The following is a 9,213-nucleotide window of genomic DNA, read 5'->3' as shown; positions in this document are numbered from 1 at the left end:
GGTCTGGTTATTTTAATTTCATCAATTTAATGGGTATTTCTGATGTTCTGTTGGTTATCAATACAATCCAGTTTCCTCCAGACCAACGTTGTCCAATAGAAACACAAAATAAACAGCAAGTGCTAGGTACACTTGATACTTAATATTTTCTAGTACCCCCCCCTTAAAGAGTAAACATACACAGATGAAATTTGTTTAATATTTTATTCAGCCCAGTGCATCAACATGTTATTCCAAAATGTGACCAATATGAAAAATATTAATAACGTTTAAAATTTTTTCATGCTCAGTCTTGGAAATCTGGTATGTATTTTACTCTCACAGCACATCTGTAATTGTCCCAGCTACATTATTAGTGGTCAACTATGTGGCTAGTGGCTACCAAATTGGCCAGCACAGCCTTAGGCAATATGATGACAAGGGGCAGAGTTGTTGATGAAGGTCTTCCTTCCATCTTTGCCACATTCTGAGTATCTACTGATATCAGTGGGGAAAATACAGTGTTTGATAGTAAATAGGTATCAGGGGCTATGTTTATTTCTGCAATAAAGACATAACATCTGGAATCACAGATGCGGTCGCATCATCACCTGATAAGGTTTGCAGCACTACAGAATCTTTCCCCACGATCCATCTGCTTTTGTATTGTCTAAAAAGGTAAATTAAATGGAAATATGGTAGGAATAACTACTCCTGCACCTCTCAATTTGTTGATGGTAGCAAAAACTATGTGGTTTCCTTAGGAATGTCGTGTTGCCTTTGGTTTACTATCTTGTAAGCTATCTTGATACTAATCATGTCTCTTCTCATTATATATTTGGGGATTGGGGAAGTAACCGCAGGATGGGTCTACACTCCTAATGGACTCTCTCTGGGATGAACTCAAGCCAACACTCCACCCATCACGTGACTTCCATAAGCTCCCACTTTGACCAGCGTACTACAGGGGTATTTCCAGTTTCCGGGTATTAGCAACAATTTAAACCCAGTACTAATAATCCTTAGAAAATCTATGTTTTTCTTTTTTCCTAGGGCAGTCACCCTGATAAATGGCCGAGGTCCCTCTAGAGAAGGTTTGTGAGAAGAATCACCATATACAGAGTCCTGTCTCAGTCGGGTCTCCAATCTAAAAACTGACTTAGGTCTGAGAACTAAATAAATAGTCATGAATCTCCACAACCAATTCATTGTGAGCCACAGAGAGGGAGCCACAGTGGAGGGGGTAACACAGACCCCGGGTTCCCTGTCTTTCCTCCCCCCAATCTCTTCTCAATGTTTCCTATCTGTGGAGGCCAACGGGAACCCAGAGTGCAGGTAAGCACACTGAAGCAGCCCGTACAGCTCAACCTTCCAGAACACACAGCAGGGCAGAGAAGGGTGGACAGCACACCTGAAGAGGAAGACAGAGGATTTCTAGAACAGGCCCCAACACACGCAGACACATACGTGCACTGGTGTATCTTCTTTTTAACACAAATTAATTTCATATTGCTGCTTTTACACAGGGTGCATCTCCGAGACCATTCTGTATCGATGCACAGGAAAGTTTCATCCTTTTAACCACTGCACATTGGTATCTATATTATGGATACATTACAATTTACTTTACTGGCCCCCTATATGAATAAAATTGGTCCCAAGCTTTGGCCATTGCAAATAGTGCTCCCATGAGTATCTGTATAAACATGTCATTTTACACATGTGAAGGTATGTGTGTAAAGTAAATATCCAGGGCATTTTAATTTATAATTTTGATAAAAAACTCACAAAGTGCGTTTCACACTTAATTCTCTCATTCTTTAGAGCAGAGCTTCTCCATGAGTATGGCACAGCATGTTGTATGGTGGCTTCTAGGGGTGTCACCAACCACAGGGCAGAAGCAGGGGATCACCTATAGACTGCATTTGGAATGTAAATATTATTTTCTCTGTGGCTCGTGGTGTGAAAAGACACCGTGTTAGATATCTACTACCTAATATGAGCAGAGACGAAATCATTACATCTACGTGATATCAGCTCCCCTCTCTTTCACACCACCCAAACTCCAACGATTAGATGATTGCATTAGTATTCCCTTTAGGTATTTGCTGATGGATATGGCAGATTGGTCCTACCTGCTGTCCTTCTAGCTGGTTCCCTGTGTTGCAGTGACTGAAAAGCTGAAGCCTCCGTTTTTCAGACTTTTATGTGGTCACCACTCGAGGCGTGATTCAGATTTGACAAAGCAAATGCGCTCTCACGCACGCGGGGAGGCAGAGGTGAGATGGAAATTTCACTTCTGCTGTTTGTGTTGGCAAGCATGGTGGTGTTGCATGGATTTCTGCAGCAGCCCGGTGTCTGGTGACCACTGCCACGGATGTCACGAAGAGGGACCTGGGGTGTTTATTCATGTGTGGTGGGGACCACAGCACAGGCCTGGGTTTGGACCTGGGAACAATAGATCTGCTCAGGGTGGCTTTTTCCCCAAGGTGGTTTCTTAGTTATAGGTGGCGATGTGGCTCAGGGGTCAACGGGTTCCTGATCAGTTCTCGTTTTCTCGACGCCATTTAATACACTGCCATACACCTTTGTTTCGGATTCCATTCCAGTTTATTGCCCTTGGCTTCATCAAGTTTTTGAATTCACAACAATCCATCCGGGCGAAAGTTTCGTTGTTCTCTTCCAACATTTTTCTAAGTGTTCTTCATCTTCAGTTTGTTTTCTCTATTCCTTTGCTCTTTTCCTTAAAAAAAGAATCTCTTGGTGTTTTGTATTCAAAGCAGAGTTTTGAAGAAGAACATTTTTCTTGGGCCAGTGGTAGTGGGCAGTTCTGAGGAGGAAGGGGCCAGGGCTTTCAAGCTGAAGGCTCTTAGGAAATCTCCCTGGTGCACAACAAAGTTCCTTATGACACGGACTTGTGTGAGTGGATGAGGTGTCCCGGCCAGAGTGGTCAGGGGCACCATAGCTGCTTCTCACACAGAGACGCTCCTCTCTCGCCTCAACAACATACTGCTTCCTGCAAATATGGCGTCTGCCTCATTTCTTCTTCAATCCTGCTTGTCAAAATGAATTTCGGGAAGACCCCACAGCCAGTTTGTGTGCCAAGTTCTCATTGCTTTGAACAACAAATATATTTGTTTCAGCTATTTCTCTTAGAATATGACACTCGCTTTGGAAAACTGAGTGGAGATCTGTGCTCCGGGCATTTTGTCCGAGCCCCCCAGGCTCAGGCATCTTCTCTCTCTAGCTCTGCTGGTCTCCCTTTCTGCTTATGGTCATCCTTCCTTAACTATTGTGGTTTGAGCTTACAGAGCTCTTCAATGTCAATTGAATACGGAGGTTCTCTTTTTCTTTGTTGTTATTAGCAATTTATGCCATTGAGACGAAGGAGCCACGTCTGTGTGTGTCCGTTTTAGTATTGGGATGCTAGGTTGGGAAATCCTGGTTGTGCTATGACTGAGGCAGACGACATGGTGCAGACACTAAAAATCTGAGATGGAGAGAGTGAGAAGGTAATGGGACCATGTTCTGGGGAGGCAGAGAAGAAGGATCTAGGACAAGTCTAGGACCATGCTGTCCCGCACCTTTTCCACATAAAGCATGACAGAATTTGTGCAGCGTGTTGGAACAAATGCACAACGCTGCTTACCTAGATAGCAGCAGCCTAAAGACTTTCACGCCACGCTTCCTCGAAACCAAAGAGATCAGTATCTCAGCACCCCGTGACCATTCTCAGTACAACAATCTGTTCCCGTGAGGAGGCACTGAAGGGGCAGTGGGTTAGATTTGGTGAGAAATGCAACACAGCATTCTCTAATTGGGGACCTAAGCAGAATAACAAAAGTAGTAAAATAGATGAATTTTAGAACAGAGAAGGGATGTGAGATGTTTAGTAACAATCACAGGATTAGCCGAATCTGATTCAAGGACCCCACAAATATTGTGAAAAACCTGATCACTCTACATACATTTCTTACGCAGTAATTGTAAAATGACACGGAGAATCAATGTCTTCATCCTGGGTTGATTCTGCCGTGGACACATGGGTGAATGTGTGGGTGACACAAAAGGGAACAGGTGAAAGGGAGAAGCAGGAAGTTCAACCCTTTATTGCCAACCACTACACCATTCGAGGAGCGCCAAAGACCAGACGAACAAGGACAGATTTGGCATCGAATCCACTTTCTCTCTAATAATTCCTAGTCACTAGGCACCAATGGACACAATCAGTCGTTGTTTTGAGGGAATTCGCATCACATTTTCCATTATACGATTATTATTAAAGTGATATTTTACACATCATGCTTACCTCCTTAGTTTCTTAATTTTTCTCAGTATGCAGGGATTGAATTCCACCCTCTAATTGCTGTAATGTAAGATTTTCAAATCTGAATAGTCTTAAAATGGTTAACCTACATTAAATGAAACATTTTCAAGTAAACATTAGAATTTTTCTTCACAGTGATCCAAAACATTAGGCCAAAGGTAAAAACAAGTATCTCTGTCATCTAATATTAAATTCGTAGTAAGAAGTATGAAACTCTGTAATAGCTGATTAACCAATAAACCAGAATTAATTACTCATCTATGACAGAGCCATTGTTTCAATCGCACATTATTTTGAGAGTTAGAAGAAGTGGGTTGTAATCTTTTTTTTGAGTTTACAAGTTCTGTTTTATTTTTTTAACTATATTTTCTTTTTTTAAAAAATATGAGATTTATTGTCAAATTGGTTTCCATACAACACCCAGCGCTCATTCCAACAGGTGCCCTCCTCAATACCCATCACTGCCCCCCTCCCCGCCCTCCCACCCTGGGTTGTAATTTTTAAAAGAGGTCTTACTAAGAAATGCCAGAAAATATAGTATAACCCTTTTCTTATTTGTCATAAAAGTTATTACAGAAAATAATTTGTTTACTATTAAGTAAACAATTTTTTTACTTGAAAAATTTGTTTACTATTAAGTTATAGATACTAAACTGATGTTTAACCAGCAAACATTGTGTTCATTCCTATGACATCAGAAATACTTTACACACTATTTGAACTAATGTTAAGTGAGTCCATGTATATTCTCCATACATATTATAAGAAGAGGCTTTCCATTATTTTTTGAATGCTGACTGAAGTTTGCACATTCTATAGCAGCAGAAGAAAATAGCCATCTGGCCAGATAATGCAAACGTCTCTCGCAGCCATATACTTAGAGGAACTTACACGTACAAACCAGATTCCATGTTAAGGGTTTCCATTTTATACTCTCCATGACACTGTGAAATAGTTACTATGATCTCCATATTTACAGATGAAAAAAATGGAGACTTCGAGAAGTTCAAGAACGTGTCCAAGGTTAAAGAGCCAGGATTCAAATACAGAATAATGTTCCGCTACAGAATAATGGCTCTCGTAAATTCTTATTCTGATAGTTGATGTGGCAGCCGTGAAAATGTGCCACTCGCATATCCTACAGAAAGCTGCGTCGTTGCCTGATGGCCTTGCTGCTGCCCCCCTCAGATCTGTCCCTTTGTTCCTTAGAATCTCCTCCAAGGGGCAACTTGGGGTCTCGTGAGCTCTCTAGCAGCCTGGCCAAAAATTTCTGGGAACCACACTACAGTCCAAGATGCTTCCTAGCCAATCCCCTTCCTTCCCTCTCTCCTTCCACAGGTGTCAGACCTGAAGTGTGGGCTGAAAGCAATCCCACTTTTTTCCTGCTCTTTCTTTCAATAAATTTCTTGCAAAGATAATCCTGTTTTTGTGCATGCTTTCTGGCAGACACAAATTAACAGGACACGTACTGGGAGTGGTCAAAAAAATAGTAAATAAGATGAGAATTTGACAGGCTTCCTCACTGTCTCAACATAATTGTATACAATCTACATCAGCAAGACGCCCAGTATGGAATACATGGAAAATCATGTCCATCTTGTTATCAGAATTTTCTCAATCTTTCCCTGGTAAAAGCATATTCAGATCCAAATGTGTGGGTGTGGGGGGAGTACCTTGGTTAGGTAAATGATGAGAACTCATATTGTCTTGAAGAGAGCTAATGACCTAATAGTCACGTTCAGGAGAATTACACTGGGGCCCAATCTCAGTGACAATCCCAGGACAGGATGTTGGGGTTCCTTATTTCCCTCTTAGAATAATGGTATGTGAGGCTCGAGACAATCAGTCCCTTGCAGGGATCTCACATGGCCCTAACCCGTCTATGAAGTTCTCAATGAACAACGCACTCTCATACTTTATGCTTTGTTTAATGATACATATTTCCTAGTAGTAGAGCACATTTAAGGGTCATTTTCTTTTCTCTCATTGTGATTTTCAGTGAGACGTTCTACCCAAGGTTACACAGACCATAATGCTAATGATCTCAAGTGAGTAGATTTCCTTGATCATAGATATATGCAAAATAGAACAATGGATTAGTGATGAGTCCTGCCCAAAGGCAACAGGTTTTACTCACTTAGGGAGCCTAATACAAATATATGTATGTAATTTATTTCTCTGTGGGAGAAGGGATCCTAAGGGATCCTTTCGAGATAGGAATCTTTCTTTTATACCTAAAATTGATCAGATTGTAAATTGAGGAAATTTTTCCTTAAGTGGCCCTTGAAAAACATTCACCTCGATCTCTATACAGGTTGAGACCAGTTGGGGAAAAAAAACAATGAAACAGCAGGAGCCAGGGGATACATCTAGGATTGAATTTTTGAGAATTTTGATAAAGGAAGCTGGAACTAGATACGCAAGAATTTATTAATACGGAGACACTTTCTTGGGACACGAGGGTTAATACCCTGGCAAGGACCAAGGGAATGGACAAAATCACCATTGGAGTGGCCTTTGGAAGCCTGGTAAAGGTGATGTCCAATGTCAAGCAAAGGGAGGACACCTTCGATGCCCTGTCAGATGGAAGAAGAAATAAAAGGCCCAGGGAGGTACATCTGGGATTGAGCTTGAGCAGAATAAGAGAACATGAGGAGGCTTCTTCGGCAGGTAACCCATGGATACCCACCATGGATTTATGAGTGCCCTCCCCCCAGCTCACACCGATGGCCATAGACGAGTGCAGATTCCCCCATGACTAATGCAGAAGAAGAAATGGCCAAGCTTGGCTTCTGGACAGGCCCCTTATGCATGTGGGGACGAGCTTGAACTGATGGAGACTTCACCACTACCACAGACAGGAGCCTCGAAAGAGAGCGCAGAGGGAAAAAATAGGAACCGGCAAGGAGTGCTCTTCGTCATTCACCTTGAGTGGAAGGAGAAGGAGTCCAAGGTAAAATCGTATCCAGGCAACTAGGAGGTGGCCAGTGGCCTGGCCTGTAAGGGAAAGGAAAGGGAATGGCAGGTCTGAGGATAGAGACACACAGACATACAAGAGGGAGCACAAAGAGTAAAGATTTTAACTTAACGCCCTGCAGAAAACAGCCACCAGAGAAGAGTCACCGAACAACCAAGTAAACAAAATGACACAGTTACTTGGCTGCAGCCAGACTTTGTCATGGGTACCTTGGAATCGGCATAAGTAGCACCATGAACACATAAACAGGGTGGCTTATGTGTGGGTAAAAATGGAGGCTGGTTATGGACCCAAAGGCATGGGCTCCCACTCACCAACGCTGAGCTAGCTACTGCCACCTCTCAATGTCCACTTGTGAGCAACAGAGACCAAAGCTAAGTCCCTGATATGAAATAGTTAAATAAATGTGAAATCATGGCCACCTGAACAAACCATCTATCCTACTTTGGAAGGGCAGGAATTTATCCTCAAACAGAGACCTATTTCGGGTATGGGTTTGGGTTCCTGGTGCTAATCTTCAGTCAACACCCCTGTCTGGTGCTGCTGACGTGAGTCCTGATTCACAGGCACAGAAGCCCACACGACACAGCCTTCACTGAGGGCGCCTGTGGTCATAGGACCACTAGTCATATCATATACTACACTGCTTGGAAGCAGCGAGCTTCACAGAGTACTGGAACAATCTTCTAAAAGTCAGCTAAATGCCAGCTCCAAGGCAACACTTTGAAAGGATGAGGCGACATTCCTCACGGCGTGATACACGCATTAAATCAGAAGCTTCTATATATTTGTTTCCCAATAGGAAGAATACGTAGGTGTACTCACCATCTCTCCCCACGACCCACTGGGGGTTGTCGTGCTTCCCATTTCAATAACCGTGCTGGAGGTTCTAGTCCCCAGAGGCTCATATTCTTACAACGGGGCACAACCCGGCTCTATTGAACTGCAAGGATGACCGATGCCAAGGAGCTTTGGACTCCTGGTGCCCAGGGTCCAGTAGGCAAAAAAAAAAAAAAAAAAAAAAAAAAAAAAGGAGTCATCATTGTGGCAGGAGTTACCAACCCTGATCTGCAGGAGGAGGAAGGCTGCTTTTCCACATGGGAGGAGGGCCTTGAACTTGCATGCCGCTGGATTTCTCCGTGGTAACTATGAACGGGCCCAGACAACAACTTTGGCTGAAAGGGGGATGATGCCAAGGGCTCAGAACCTTGAAGAAGGAAGGTCTTGGCGACATCACCAGGGAAGCCACCAGGACCTGTCCAGGTGATGGTGGCGGGTGAGAAAAACTCAGGATGGTTCCTGCAGGATGGTAAGGAAGAGAACCAGTTGTAGCTCCCAGACCAATGGTAGCCATGGGGGGTGTAGTTCCTCCTACTTCGCTCTGGCCTCTACATTTCCCTTTAAGAAAAGAGGCCCGTAGCACCATGGAGAAGTTAGTTCCAAACTTACACGGAGAAGTCAATCTGTGGGGGGCAAAGTTTAAACTTGGACGGGCACGAAAATGCAACACTCAGGACTCCTGCTACAGGGGACACAGTTGCCTGATGGCCCCAGCTGCTGGATTCACCAGTGAGCTCTGAAGCCACGCTTCTGCTAGACACTCTAGCTGTGACTGGGTGTGGTGCAGGAGCAAGGCCGTCCCACTATGCTGAGGTGTGGGAAGATGTCCAGCGGCAACCAGCTTGAGGATTCGTATTGACATGGCCCAATCTTTCTCAGAACTCTGCTGTAGTTCAAGTCTCTTTGGGCCCAGTGCTTTCCTCCCTACCTCCTCCCTGCAATGTGGTCTGAAGGCTTTCGTCACTTTCCCCTGCTCCTCCCTTAAAAATTCTCTCGTAATGGGGAACCTGGGTGGCTCAGTTGGCTAAGCATCTGACTTTTGATTTTGGTTCAGGTCGTGATCTCAGGGTTCTTGAGTTTGGGCCCCGTG

General features: G+C 43.6%; 1 non-coding gene across 1 annotated transcript; it reads left to right on the top strand.

Moving 5' to 3' along the window:
* Positions 1-5,986: 5,986 nt before the first annotated feature.
* Positions 5,987-6,067, top strand: LOC122235164. The gene has a single exon (XR_006213300.1). It is a non-coding gene; the product is annotated as a small nucleolar RNA SNORD115 (small nucleolar RNA).
* The last annotated feature ends 3,146 nt before the right edge of the window (positions 6,068-9,213 follow it).

The sequence above is a fragment of the Panthera tigris genome, chromosome F2, assembly GCF_018350195.1.
Source record: "Panthera tigris isolate Pti1 chromosome F2, P.tigris_Pti1_mat1.1, whole genome shotgun sequence".
NCBI classification, from domain to species: Eukaryota; Metazoa; Chordata; class Mammalia; order Carnivora; family Felidae; genus Panthera; species Panthera tigris.
This window is presented reverse-complemented; position numbering and strand designations above follow the sequence as displayed.